Raw genomic sequence first — 11,073 nt, 5'->3', positions numbered from 1 at the left:
CTGTCTACCTGAGACAGTCCCTCCTCAGCCTCCCACCGTGTTCCCTGCTGTCTTGCGAGGTGACGCTGAGCAGCATGACTAGCACACCTGGTGCTGAGGACTCAGACCCCCCGAAAGGGCCAGTCTGCACAGCCAAAGAGGGTCCCCTGGGGGTGAGAGGAGCGTGGGGGATTGGTCCCTGCTCCCCTGGATATGGGGAAAACCCAGGACTCCAAGCTCCAGCCCCTCCCACTCCAGCCTTTTGGGAGAGCCCGCTTCACCTGGGAACAGGTTCTTTCATCCAGAGGGCAATCAGGCACATGCCCTAAAGGGGTAAGCCCTGTCTCTTCTGTCCTGGCAGAAGGGCAGGCAGCAGGAACAGCCCGTCCGTGGCTGGGCTCCCAGGTCCCACCTGCCTGTGGCAGGGCTGACGAGGGCTGGGAACAGAGGGCTTCACCAGACCTGTCCCACCCATGGCCCTCAGCTAAGCAACAGAAGTGACGTCCCTCTTCCCTGATGACCAGGAAAGGGGCTAGGACCTGGCACCGCTTGGAACAAACCTGGGAGACCAGCACTGTGTTGGCTTCCTGGCTCGTGTGACTTTATTTTTATTTTATTTTTATTTTATTTTTTTGAGACGGAGTCTTGCTCTGTGACCCAGGCTAGAGTGCAGTGGTGTGATCTCGGCTCACTGCAACCTCTGCCTCCCGGGTTCAAGTGATTCTCCTGCCTCAGCCTCCAGAGTAGCTGGGATTACAGGCGCGCCACCATGCCCAGCTAGTTTTTTGGATTTTTAGTACAGACGGGGTTTCACCATGTTGGCCAGGCTGGTCTTGAACTCCTGACTTCAGGCAATTTGCCCGCCTCAGCCTCCCAAAGTGCTGGGATTACAGGCATGAGCCACCATGCCTGGCCTCGTGTGACTTTAAACAAGTTACCTAAGCTCTGTGAGCCTCGGTTTCCTCACCTGCAAGATGGGGTTAGAAACATACCTACCTCATGAGAATGTTGGGCTTCAATTCAATCACCTAGGTCAAGCTCTTAGCACAGTGCACAGAAATGGGACACCCTTGAGGCATATTTCTTCTCTTTGTCTCTGCTGGCCAGGAGCCAACTCCATATCTTATTACACAATAATTAACCAATGGGGAGGCAGGGAGCACCCCCCATCCAATCTCAGAGGGTCCTGCAGACCCACTGCAACTCCTGAAAGTACCATGTGTGGGAAGCAGAGACAATTTTGCTCTTAGACGAGGCCTGAGGAGGTCTTTCCCTTTCTGGGCCTGAGCCCAGGAAACAGGCTGGCCTTGCGGAGAGGAGTCTGGGGAAGGAGACCCTCCCGGGGGGGATCACATTACCTGAGTGAGAGAAGCTCGGGAAAAAGCTGGGGGCGGGGGTGGGAGGGTGTTGGGGGTGGTGCCAGGCCATGCATGCCTGTGTGCCTTGGGTGTGTGGCCCAGCAGAATTTGTTGGATGCTTTGGGACTTTATTTTTCTTTTTTCTCTAATTTCCTTTGGAAACGTATGTTTGGCCTCCATCACAGAAGTCCTGCCTATCGCAGAGAAGCCCACGGCAGACAACACAAGCACCAGAAAAGCACTGGCTGCCGTTGGCTGCAGGTTCCTGCATCTTTTTTCCAGCGTGCACTTCGTTTGAATAAAAATGAGACCATTTTGTATAGACTGTTTTTGTGTCTTCCTTTTCTCACTGCGTAACCTTTTCCCATTTGGGAAAATTCTATTCTATGACAATGACCAGCTGCACAGTGTTTCATCTTCTGGCTTTGGCTGATTGATTCAAAGCCCATCCTAAGGACAGCTGAGCAGTTTCCAATTTCTGGCTGTTGCAAAAGAGAGAATTTCTTTAGGATACATTCTGATGAGTGGTGTCTTCGGGTCAAAGGTGTGCCAATCGAAAACATTTATCGGTTCATATTACAGAAGCCGCGTGTGTGCGTGCACACACACACACACACACACGCAACACACTGTGTCATAATTCCAGCAGGCGCTGGGCCATGGCTGCAAGCGGAGACTCGAGGAGGGCTGACGGGCTAGGCTGGTCTGGGCCTGCTGCCTAGGGAGCCTAGAAGATTCTTCATGGGGAGGAGAGGTGGGATCTGCCCTGCTTGTCTGTCCTCAGGTTCAACGTTGGCCATCCCCCGACCTCAGGCTGCAGGGGTCCCACACCCACCGAAACATGGACGATTCAATATTGATATCTAGGGACCTGGGGCCAGCTGGGCTGGGTGGCAGAAGAGAGCCGGCCTTCCTACCTCAGCTTTGCCCTGACCCACCCGTCCCACCCCCAGCCCACCTTCAGGCCCATCTGAAAAGCTGCTTCTTACTGAAAGCTTCTCTGACCCTCAGCCAGAAGTGCTTCTTCCCTCCTGCAGTACCTGGGACAGACCCCTCACTGAGGATGGGGGAGACCCCTCCCTCCTGCGGGATGGGCCGGGGGCTTGAAGTGGGAGAGGAGCGGCCTGGGTTGGTGAGACCCTTCCTTCTCTGGGCAGGAGGCCCAGGAAGTCACATTAAGGTGGGTCTTGGAGGGTAAGAACTTTCCATGTGATCCCGTAGGCGGTGGGGGACGGCAGTGACAGGCAGTGAGGATGGACAGGAGCCGAGGGCAGGAGGGGAGGAGAGAGCTGGAAATCCCAGAGAGGATGCTGCGTGTGAGCACGGGAGAGAGAGTGTGTGGGGCTTCATAGAGGCGGCTTCCGGAATTGACTGTTCTGCTGACAGTGGGGTCAGGGCTGAGAGAAGTGTCAAAAGTCCAATGTCCAGGTGTCCTTACTGGAGACGTGGGATTCAAATCAACCTCCTTCGGGTCCATGCAGCGTGGCACCGTGGTGGCGGCCATGCCCTGGCTGGCTGACCTTGTGCAAGGCACCGCATTTCCTGACCTACGCACAGGGCATAACAAGCATACCCGCCTCAAGGGGCTGCATGGGGTCAAAGCCATGGGTGGAAAATTCAGGGAACCCCTCAGTGCCCTGGGCTCGCCCCACCAGTCTCTGAGTCTATTTCCTTACCTGGAGTAGATGAGGCTAACTTGCCTGCCTTGCAGGCCCAGGTATGGAAAGCATTCAGCACATTTGGGTTGAGTTCAAAAGCCGGCCGGGCGCGGTGGCTCAAGCCTGTAATCCCAGCACTTTGGGAGGCCGAGGCGGGCGGATCACGAGGTCAGGAGATCGAGACCATCCTGGCTAACACAGTGAAACCCCGTCTCTACTAAAAATACAAAAAATTAGCCGGGCGTGGTGGCGGCGCCTGTAGTCCCAGCTACTCGGGAGGCTGAGGCAGGAGAATGGCGTAAACCCGGGAGGTGGAGCTTGCAGTGAGCCGAGATCGCGCCACTGCACTCCAGCCTGGGCGACAGAGTGAGACTCCGCCTCAAAAAAAAAAAAAAAGAGTTCAAAAGCCTGGTAATTAGGGGGCTTACTCTTTACACCCATGGGAACAGCTGCGGGGCCCCCGTGGTCGGCCTGGGGTTCACATCTGGGATGTTGCAGGGGCGCCTTCTGAGGGGCTGTGCACTGTCAGCCAGGGAGGGCCTGCTGAGTTATGATGATGTCCTGCCCTCAGAGACATGGGTGGGGAGGAGGCTGGGAGGGGAGGGACCCCGCCTCTAGCAGCCTCAGGAGACTGAACACAGGCCCAGGTGCCCACCCAGCCGACAGCTGCCCCCAGCTTCCAGCCCTGGGTTCAGCAGGATGCAGAAGCAGCCCCTGCCCAGTGGAGGGGGGCAAGTGGTAGGGGTGCCCAGGTGTCCCTGTGCCCTTCTGTCAGCCAGGCCTGGAGGCCCCAGGAGTTACAAGACAGTTGCAACAATTGCAGTGGCGCAGGACTCCCTGCTTGTGGGACACTGAGATGCTGGAGCAGGCAGGGGGCTGGGAAGGTAGCAGGAAGCTTCCGCAGGCAGAGCTGCTTGTCCCACCAGCTGGGGTGGCAGGATCCTCATCCTGAAACCCTGCACTCCCACCCAGACCCAGTCCTGGCATCCAGGAAAGGCTCTGAGGCCTTTTGCTCAAATGAGCCCATCATCTAATGAGGGAGAAGGGAGTGTGGGTGGCGAGCTCTGTGGGCTGCCTGGAACTGACTGTTTAGAGTTCAGGTTATCTTTGTTTACCGCTGAGAAAACATAAAGCTGAACACAGGTATTAACTGTGCCCACCTGCTCCTGCCATTGATTCGCTTATCCAGAGTTGCAGCCCATGGCGCCAGCAATAAAGGAAATTGCTTTTGAAGTTCACAGAGGCTGGGAATGAAGCTCCAAGACTGACTGGCCCGTCTCTTCCAGGCGGCAGCTGGGTCCCTCCCCGCCCACCTGTCCCCAAAGCCAAAGACATGTAGTTGTCATCAGGGAGCTGGGCAGCAGCCTCCAATCCTGACGTGCGTTTTTTTCCAAAAGGCCCTCTGCTGCCCAGGTGCAGTGGCTCACACCTATAATCCCAGCACTTTGGGAGGTCGAGGCAGGAGGATCATTCGAGCCCAGGAATTCAAGGCCAGCCTGGGCTACACAGGGAGGCCCCCATCTCTACAAAAAGTAAAAAATTAGCCAGGCATGGTGACATGCATCTGTGGTCCCAGCTACTCGGGAGACTGAGGTGGGAGGATCGCTTGAGCCCAGGTCGAGGCTGCAGTGAGCTGAGATTGCACCACTGCACTACAGCCTGGGTGACAGAGCAAGACCCTGTCCCCAAAGTAAAAATAAAACAAAAGACCTTCTGCCCATGTCTCCCAGCCCAACACAGGGCCATCTGCCAGGGCTGCAGCATGCGGGCATGAGGAGGGATGCTAAGCAGGACTTCCTGATGACTAGCATCTGCAGCATGAGGCGGGGTGTGCACTCTCTTCCCGACAGTTCACTGGGAAAGCAGTGTCAGGCCTGGGGAATCAGAACTGGACAAGGGGGCCTTCCTGCCCCAGGCATGTGCTCATCTGTACACCCTCCAATGGCCTGAGTAGGGGAACCCACTAAGATGTTCCTCCATCAAGGGGCTTCTCTGCTTTCAGCACCCAGACTCCCATTTCCCCAGGTCGAGGGACCTCAGAGAGGCAGATCATTACCCCAATGCCTCCCAGCTCCGTCTCCCACACCCTTGCCTTCATCACACCAGGCCACAGTGTCCCTGTCCCTGTCCCTGCAGAGTCTTTCCCTACTGGGAAGCCAGGGTCTTTGCCCGGGTTCTTCTTCTTCAACGTTGGTGTAGTGGAGTGAATGGTGTCCCCCAAAAGACACATCCACATCTGGATCCCCAGAATCTGTGAATGGGACCTTATTTGGAAAAAGGGCCTTTTGCAAATGTAATTAAATTAAGGATTTTGAGATGAGAAGGTCACCCTGGATTATCAGGTGGCCCCTAAGTGCAATGACAAGTGTCCTTAGAAGAGACACATGGGGAGGTGGACACAGTAGAGCAGGAGGCAAGTGACGGTGCAGGTAGAGCCTGGAGTGACGCATCTACCAGGAGCGCCAGGGAGTGCCACAGCTCCCACCAGCCAGGAGAGACCCTGGAACAGATGTTCTCAGTGGGTGGGGGAGGCCCTGCCCATGCCTCGATTTTGAACTTCTGGCCTCCAGAACTGTGAGAACCAATTTCTGTTGTTTGAAGCCCCTCAGTGTGGTCACATGTCATAGTAGCCTCGGGAAACGAATGTAGCTGGTGTTCTGGGATGTCACCCACACCCCCAACATCCACGACCGCCATAAACTGTTGATGGCAAGTCTGTCGCTCCAGGATGGTGTCCATCCACATTTCAGTTCTCTATTCCCAGTGACCTCGTGGGCAGTGTGGTATAATATGAAAAATATCTGGTCTTTGTCCCTGGGTCCTGGCACAGAGTTCCCAAACCCTTGGAATTTTCTGAGTGATGGAAACCTCTTTTGTTATTGATAAAAAGCCCTTTCCATACCACTTGAGTTTATGCTAATGAGGTGACTTATGGTCAGAGGCAGTTCTGCACTCCTATGGATGCTCCCTTTAAGTATATGCAAATTAAGGGGCAGATTATGCAGACATTTCCAGAAAAGTGGTGGTAACTTCCAGGTCATCAGGTCATTGCCATGGGAAGGGGTGGTAACTTGGGGATCTTGCCATGAAAGGGGTGGTAACTTCCGGCTGTTACCACGGCAACAGTAAACTGCCATGGCATCTGTGGGTGTGTCATAGGGGGAGGTGCTTTCACCCCATTTCTATTGTAGCTAGAGTCATCAAGTCAATTCGGTGTGGTGTCCCAGCCTGGCCTCTGGAATCAAGTTTCGCCTCCTGAGTGGAGTCCTGCCTCCTACCTCAGGAGGATTGAGCCCAGGTGTTCGAGACCAGCCTGGACGAAACAGCCAGACCTCATTATGAATTAGAGTAGGCTCCACCATCTAGGTTTGTGTAAGGACACCCTGTGATGTTCACACAACGATGAAATCACCTAACGACGCATTTCTTGTCATTACATGAACATCATGTTAATGACATTCGGGTTGTCAGGTCTATTTCTGAAGCACCTGGAAACAGTCAATTCTGGCATTTTAGAGAGGTTCTGTATCTGTAGCCTTGTTCTGTGCAAGCCTACTGGGTGTCTCTTTCAGAAGATGCCCTGGTTTCAGAACGTGCCCCTATTGGCCAGGCACGGTGGCTCACGTCTGTAATCCCAGCACTTTGGGAGACTGAGGCAGGTGGGTCACTTGAGGTCAGGAGTTTGAGACCAGCCCGGCTAATGTGGTGAAACCCTGTCCTTACCGAACAAATACAAAAATTACTTGGGCATGGTGGTACATGCCTGTAGTCCCAGCTACTTGGGAGGCTGAGGTGGGAGGATCACTTGAATCTGGGAGGCGAAGGTTGCAGTGAGCCAAGATCACACTTCACTACAGCCTGGGTGACAAGCGAGATCCTTTCTCAAAAACAACAAAAAAAAGTTTTAAAAAATAGCGGAGTGTGGTGGTATGTGCCTCTAGTCCCAGCTACATGGGAGGCTGACTTAGAAGGATGGCCTGAATCCAGGGCTTCAAGGTTGCAGTGCGCCAAGGTTGCACCACTGTACTCTAGCATGTGCGACAGAGAGAGACTGTGTGTCTTTAAAAAAAAAAAAAGAAAAGAAAAATAACAATAGTAAAACCATTAAATGTTAACAAAAATAACACTTTATGAAAATAACTATTTTGGCCGGGCGCGGTGGCTCAAGCCTGTAATCCCAGCACTTTGGGAGGCCGAGACGAGCGGATCACAAGGTCAGGAGACCGAGACCATCTCATGCTGGAAACCCCCGTTTTCATTTCTCAGGTTCAGCCGGGCGCTGGGTGATGGCGCCTGTAGTCCAGTTGCCTGGAATTGAGGCAGGAGAATGGCGAATCAGAGGTGGAGCTTGCAGTGAGCTGAGATTCGTCATTGCACTCCAGCCTGGCACAGAGCCAGACTCCAGTCCAAAAAAAAAGAAAAAAAGAAAATAACTTTTAAAAAACAAAGATTTTTATTTAACAAGAAGAGTGACATTGTCTTATACTTTCACAGGTCTCTTTAATGTCTGGATTCCTTTTGTTTGTTTTCAGATGAAGTTTTGCTCTGTCACACAGGCTGGAGTGCAGTGGCACAATCTTGGCTCACTGCAACCTCCACCTCCCAAACTCAAACGATTCTCCTGCTTCAGCCTCCTGAGAAGCTGGAATTACAGTTGCGCTCCACCGTGCCCAGCTAATTTTTGTATTTTTAGTAGAGATGGGGTTTCACCATGTTGACCAGGTTGGTGTTGAACTCCTGACCTCAGGTGATCTGCCTGCCTCAGCTTCCCAAAGTGCTGGGATTACAGGAGTGAGCCATTAATGTAATGTCTGGATTCTTTTTTTTTTTTTTGAGACAAAGTCTTGCTCTGTCACCCAGCCTGGAGTGCAGTGGCATGGTATCGGCTCACTGCAACCTCTGCCTCCCCAGTTCAATTGATTCTCCTACCTCAGCCTCCTGAGTAGCTGGGATTACAGGCACATGCCACCACCGCCAGCTAATTTTTTTGTATTTTTAGTAAAAACGGGGTTTCGCCATGTTGGCCAGGCTGGTCTCGAACTCCTGACCTCAGGTGATCTGCCTGCCTTGGCCTCCCAAAGTGCTAGGATCACAGGCATGAGCCACCGCGCCTGGCCCACCTTTTCCAGAATGCCATATATTGGAATCATCCAGTATGTAGCCTCTTCAAATTAGCTTCTTTCACTTAGTACTATTCATTTAAAGTTCTTCCATGCCTTTTCATGCTTGATAGCTCATTTCTTTTTAGCACTGAATAATATTGCATTGTCTGGATTACCAAAGGTCATTTATCCACTCACCTACTGAAGGACATCTTGCGTGCTTTCAAGTTTTGGCAATTACGAATAAAGCTGCTATAAACACCCATGTGCCAGTTTTTTGTGCGGACGTAACATTTCAGTTTCTTTGGATAGATACCAAGGAGCATGATTGCTGGATCATACGGTAGGAGTAAGTTCAGTCATGTGAGAAACTTCCAAACTGTCTTCCAAAGCAGCTGTGCCGTTTGGCATTCCCACCAGCAATGAATGAGAGAGTTCTTGTTGCTCCACATCCTCACCAGCAATTGATGTTGTCAGCGTTTTCTTTTTTTTTTTTTTTTTTGAGACGGAGTCTTGCTCTGTCGCCCAGGCTGGAGTGCCGTGGCCGGATCTCAGCTCACTGCAAGCTCCGCCTCCCAGGTTCACGCCATTCTCCCGCCTCAGCCTCCCCAGTAGCTGGGACTACAGGCGCCCGCCACTTCGCCCGGCTAGTTTTTTGTATTTTTTAGTGGAGACGGGGTTTCACCGTGTTAGCCAGGATGGTCTCGATCTCCTGACCTCGTGATCTACCCGTCTCGGCCTCCCAAAGTGCTGGGATTACAGGCTTGAGCCACCGCGCCCGGCCTAGCGTTTTCTGTTTCTTTGTCATTTCTAAAAAAAGTCCTCATTCTTTCTTATAGCTTCATAATATTTTTTCTTTTCTTTTTTTTTTCTGAGATGGTATCTTGTTCTGTCCAGGCCGGAGTGCAGTGGCACGATCTTGCCTCACTGCAACCTTCACCTCTCAGGCTAATTAATATATGTATTTTTTGCAGAAATGGGGTTTTGCCATGTTGCCCAGGTTGGTCTCAAACTCCTGGATTCAAGTGATCCACCTGCCTTGGCATCCCAAAGTGCTGAGATTACAAGTGTGAGCCACTGAGCCCGGCCCCATAGTAATCATTCTACAAATGTGTAAGTTATTTAACCAGTTCATTGCTGACAGTCGTTTTGGTTGTTTCATATAGTTTACTATTATAAATATTTTACCTTTTTTTTTAGAAAGAGAGAGAGTCTCACTCTGTTGCCCAGGCTGGAGTACAGTGGTGTGATCTAGGCTCTCTGTAACCTCCACCTCCTGGGTTCAAGCGATTCTCCTGCCTTCACCTCCCGAGTAACTGGGACTACAAGCGTGTGCCACCGCGCCCAGCTAATTTTTGTATTTTTAGTATCAATGGGGTTTCACCATGTTGGCCAGGCTGGTCTCGAATTCCTGACCTCAAGTGATCCTCCCACCTCAGCCTCCCAAAGTGCTGGGATTATAGGCATGAGCCACCTTGCCCGGCCTCTTCACTTCTACTGGGTTTCAGAATCCATTTGATTCTTCCCTCCCATGTGGGCACCTTCCTCACTCTGTCCTCTGACACTCCATGCTGGGTGAGCTTCCCTTAGGGATGCCCTTCTCATCCTGTTTGGACTCTGGCACCTGTAGTGGGTGGCAGGACTGGCTAGTGATGCCTTCCTTACCTGCTCCAACTCTGAACCCCAGGTCAACCCTCCTTCACCATTGTCTCCTTACCTGGCTCAGGCCCCCACCTTCGCCACAGCATGGATAGTTGCCTTGTTCAGCCTACTTCATGGCTTATGGAATGAACTGTTCAGAAAGGGAAGGGATGAGAAAGAAGAGGAAAATAAAGTGCTCTACCTATTGATTAGCTTTATTTAGTATATCTGGGAAGTCACTCCTTAGAAGTAAATAGCCTGAGTCCTCTTTCCATTTTCTTTTTCTTTTTCTTTTCTTTTTTTTTTTTTTTTTTTGAGACAGAGTCTCTCTCTGTCGCCCAGACTGGAGTGCAGTGGTGTGATCTCGTTTCACTGCAAGCTCCGCCTCCCGGATTCACGCCATTCTCCTGCCTCAGCCTCCCAAGTAGCTGGGACTACAGGCCACCACCACGCCTGGCTAATTGTTTATATTTTTAGTCCAGATGGGGTTTCACCGTGTTAGCCAGGATGGTCTTGATCTCCTGACCTCATGATCCGCCCACCTCGGCCTCCCAAAGTGCTGGGATTACAGGCGTGAGCCCCCGCGCCTGGCCTCCTCATTCCATTTTCTAAAACCAGCTGGCATAGTATTGCATTATGTAAATACATTCATGTACTGCAAAATAATGTTTTAGTCAATGATGGACTGTGTATAAGATGGTGATCCCATAAGATTGTATTAATAACACCATATTTTATTGTACTTTTTCTACGTTTAGATACACAAATACTTAACCATGATGTTATACTTGTCTACGGTATTCGGTGCAGTGCTGTGCAGGCTTGTAGCAGCCTAGGTGTGTAGTAGGCTCCACCATCTAGGTTTGTGTAAGGATACCCTATGATGTTCACACAATGACAAAATCACCTAAGCATGCACTTCTCAAGGAGTATCCCTGTGACTACTCCCTTTTGGTGGACATTTGGGCTGTCAGGTCTATTTTGAAGCACCTGGAAACAGTGAATTCTGGCGTTTTAGAGAGGTTCAGTACCCGCAGGCGTGTTCTGTGCAAGCCTCCTGGGCGTCTCTTTCAGAACATGCCCCGATTGCAGAGAAATTCTCCCACCATCCTGTCCATGATCGAGGGCACCAAGAACTGATGCTTGAGCCAGACATTCAACCACAAACTGCACTTCAGGGAGGCCCACAGCCTTTGAGGAGGTTTGGAGTCCTGCCACCTAATTAGGCTCTTGATCTTGGAAGGTGACACATGAGGCAGTCTGAGCCTGGGATTTCGGAAGTGTGACTCTGTTAGCACACACAGAGGAAGCTCATAAGCGCTCTGCAGGAGCCCA

Source organism: Papio anubis, chromosome 4 (genome assembly GCF_008728515.1).
Source record: "Papio anubis isolate 15944 chromosome 4, Panubis1.0, whole genome shotgun sequence".
NCBI lineage: Eukaryota > Metazoa > Chordata > Mammalia > Primates > Cercopithecidae > Papio > Papio anubis.
This window is presented reverse-complemented; position numbering follows the sequence as displayed.